This window comes from Schistocerca americana, chromosome 2 (assembly GCF_021461395.2).
Source record: "Schistocerca americana isolate TAMUIC-IGC-003095 chromosome 2, iqSchAmer2.1, whole genome shotgun sequence".
In the NCBI taxonomy this organism is placed as follows: domain Eukaryota; kingdom Metazoa; phylum Arthropoda; class Insecta; order Orthoptera; family Acrididae; genus Schistocerca; species Schistocerca americana.
Genome location: NC_060120.1, coordinates 252,103,715 through 252,107,853, shown reverse-complemented (window position 1 = coordinate 252,107,853; position 4,139 = coordinate 252,103,715). Strand labels below are relative to the sequence as shown.

Sequence of the window (4,139 nt, the reverse complement as noted above, 5' to 3'; positions counted from 1 at the left end):
AATGAAGATTTTCTGTGAGGTAAGTGACTTATGATATGTACGGGTAATTGTTAGCACTCCATCTTCAGGCCACAAGTGGCCCATCGGGACCATCCGACCGCCGTGTCATCCTCAGATGAGGATGCGGATAGGAGGGACGTGTGGTCAGCACGCCACTCTCCCGGTCGTTATGATGGTTATCTTTGACCGGAGCCGCTACTATTCGGTCGAGTAGCTCCTCATTTGGCATCACGAGACTGAGTGCACCCCAAAAAATGGCAACAACGCATGATGGCCCGGATGGTCACCCATCCAAGTGCCGGCCACGCCTGACAGTGCTTAACTTCGGTGATTTGACGGGAACCGGTGTATCCACTGCGGCAAGGTCGTTGCCTGGTTATTGTTAGGATTTCTTCTAATTCAGGGCCATTCTTCTGTTTTAATTATTTGAGCAGTCATATTGTGTTCGAGTCGTATTTGTCAGGAATAATTATGTAGGTCAGATATGAAATGATAAAAACAACCAAAGAGACAGTTCTTCAGTTTCACACAGCAGTTTCAGAATTAAATTTAGAAGCTTCATCTTCCCAGTTATTTAATGAAGAAGTTTAAATTTCAATATAATGTGCAATGTGAAATACTTACCCCTCTTAGAGAAAGTTATATATTCTCTATGACTTTTAAACTTTATGTATTAGTGAATATACTCGCTTATACAATCCTGTTCCATCCATACTGGCATTAACATTACGTCATGCAAACACATTTAACTATGGGTAAAACCATAGGGCCAATAACAGTTTAGTAATATTGTCTTGACATAAAGGTATAAATGAAGCTGGAAAGGCATGGAAGTTACATTATTTCACTAGGCATTAGCGAATTGATTGATGAAAACACGCTAATTTATGAAAAGGATTATATCCATGAAGAAGAAGCAAAATAGCCTCACAGAGTGACCATGCGGTTAGAGGGCACTTGTCATGGATTGCGCTGACCCTCTCGCCGGAGGTTCAAGTCCTCCCTCGGGAATGGGTGTGTGTGTTGTTGTTAGCGTAAGTTAGTTTAAGTTAATTTAAATAGTGTGTAAGTCTAGGGACCGATGTCCTCAGCAGTTTGCTTCCTTACGAATTCACAAGCATTTCAACATTTTTTTTTTGTTTTGAATAAGCAAAATGTTTCTCTGAAATCAGTGTAGTGTACCGTTTGATGATTCATTTTTTAGTAATGAGTACTTTTATATTTGAGTCGATCTGGATTTTTTTCTTTGTATCTCTTTGATCATCAGGAAAGTGTGATTGATGAAAACGCGCTGTGATATTAAAAACTAGTCTGTTTGATATTACACATCGTTATTAAAATCTGAGTGACAAAACCATACAAGCATCATGCTATATTGGACGAATGAAATAATAATGACATTTTCGCATGTATGGCAAAGGTCATAAGTCATGGAGTTTATAGCTTTTCCTAAGAGTATTCATTGCTCCACATTGCGAGGATTTTTGTACCCCACGCTCACCCTCTGCCACGCACTGTGACTAAACTCCCTTATAACAACAAGAGCTCCAGGGCTATCTACTACCATAACCAAAAGTGAGTGGCAATGGGTGGTCATGGAGAAAAATGTGTCACTATGTACAAACCCAAGCTTTTTATATGTATATTTAGATTAACTAATGCAATCAGTGAATCACGGAAAGCGGCAGTAAATTTTTTCTATGATTAAGGTATAGTATTAAATTTTATGTATTTATTAATTTTCTGTATGAATCTTGGCTTTCGTATTTCAGCATCGCCTTATAGTGTTTTCTGTTAATTGTGATATCATTTATACTTAGTTGTTACATTTTCTGGGAATAGTTTTTGACTATATGAAAAGAAATAGTTAGTTAAAACTCAGTGGCAATGAAAATTATTGTTAGGCCACACTTGAGGAGATAGGACAGTCAGTTTTAGTTTTAGTTAATTCTAAAGAGTTAGATACACTGAAGTGCCAAAGAAACTGATATGAGCATGCATATTCAAATACAGAGATATGTAAACAGGCAGAATACGGCGCTGCGGTATGTAACACCAATATAAGACAACAAGTGTTTGACGCAGTTGTTAGATCGGTCACTGCTGCTACGATGGCAGGGTATCAAGACTGAAGTGAGCTTGAACGTGACGTTATAGCCGGAGCACGAGCGATGGGACACAGCGTCTCCGAGGTAGCAATGAAGTGGAAATTTTCCCATACGATCATTTGGCGAGTATACCATAAATATCAGAAATCTGATAAAACATCAAATTTCCTACATTCCTGCAGGTGGAAAGAGATCCTGCAAGAACGGAACCAACCACGACTGAAGAGATAGTTCAACGTGACAGAAGTGCAACCCTTCCGCAAATTGCTGGTAACATCAGTGCTAGGCGATCAACCAGTGCCAGGGTGCGAACCATTCAACGAAACATCATCGATATGGGCTTTTGGGGCCGAAGGCCTGCTCGTGTGTCCTTGATGACTGCATGACCCAAAGCTTTACACCTCGCCTAAACGCCGACATTGGACTGTCAATGACTGGAAACATGTTGCCTGGTCAGACGAGTCTCGGATTAGCTTAGCGGTCTAAGGCGCTGCAGTCATGGACTGTGTGCCTGGTCCCAGAGGAGGTGCGAGTTCTCCCTCAGGCATGGGTGTGTATGTTTGTCCTTAGGATAAGTCAGGTTAAGAAGTGTGTAGGCTTAGGGACTGATGACCTTAGCAGTTAAGTCCCATAAGATTTCACACACAATTGAACATTTGGACGAGTCTTGTCTCAGATTGTATCGAGCGGTTGGACATATACGGGTATGTAGACAACCTCATGAACCCATGGATCCTGCATGTCAGAAGGGGACTGTTCAAGCTGGTGGAGGCTCTTTAATGGTGTGGGCATGTGCAGCTGGAGTGATATGGGAACCCTGATACGTCTAGATATGACTCTGACAGGTGACACGCATGTAAGCATCCTGTCTAACCACCTGCATCCATTCATGTCCATTGTGCATACCAACGGACTTGGGCAATACTAGCAGGACAATGTGATACCCCACACGTCCAGAATTGCTACAAAGTGGCTCCAGGAACACGCTTCTGAGTTTAAACACTTCTGCTGGCCACCAAACTCCCAAGACATGAACATTGTTGAACATATCTGGGATGTCTTCCAACGTGCTGTTCAGAAAAGATCTCCACCTCCTCATGCTCTTACAGATTTATGGACAGCCGTGCAGGATTCATTGTGTCAATTCCCTCCAGCATTACTTCAGGCATGCCACGTCGTGTTGCAGCACTTCTGCGTGCCTTGGGGGGGGGGGGGGGCACTACACGATTACACGATATTAAGCAGGTGTACCAGTTTCTTTGGCTCTTCATTGTCTACATCTACATCTACATTTATACTCCGCAAGCCACCCAACGGTGTGTGGCGGAGGGCACTTTATGTGCCACTGTCATTACCTCCCTTTTCTGTTCCAGTCGCGTATGGTTCGCGGGAAGAACGACTGTCTGAAAGCCTCCGTGCGCGCTCGAATCTCTCTAATTTTACATTCGTGATCTCCTCGGGAGGTATAAGTAGGGGGGAGCAATATACTCGATACCTCATCCAGAAACGCACCCTCTCGAAACCTGGCGAACAAGCTACACCGCAATGCAGAGCGCCTCTCTTGCAGAGTCTGCCACTTGAGTTTGCTAAACATCTCCGTAACGCTATCACGGTTACCAAATAACCCTGTGACGAAACGCACCGCTCTTCTTTGGATCTTCTCTATCTCCTCTGTCAACCCGATCTATTATGGATCCCACACTGATGAGCAATACTCAAGTATAGGTATAACGAGTGTTTCGTGAGCCACCTCCTTTGTTGATGGACTACAAAAAAATGGTTCAAATGGCTCTGAGCACTATGGGACTCAACTGCTGAGGTCATTAGTCCCCTAGAACTTAGAACTAGTTAAACCTAACTAACCTAAGGACATCACAAACATCCATGCCCGAGGCAGGATTCGAACCTGCGACCGGAGCGGTCTTGTGGTTCCAGACTGCAGCGCCTTTAACCACACGGCCACTTCGGCCGGCTTGATGGACTACATTTTCTAAGGACTCTCCCAATGAATCTCAACCTGGTACCCACCTT

General features: G+C 43.4%; 1 pseudogene; it reads right to left on the bottom strand.

The window, feature by feature from the left end:
- Positions 1-255: 255 nt before the first annotated feature.
- LOC124596866 lies at positions 256-373 on the bottom strand (annotated as a pseudogene).
- Between the last annotated feature and the right edge of the window lie 3,766 nt (positions 374-4,139).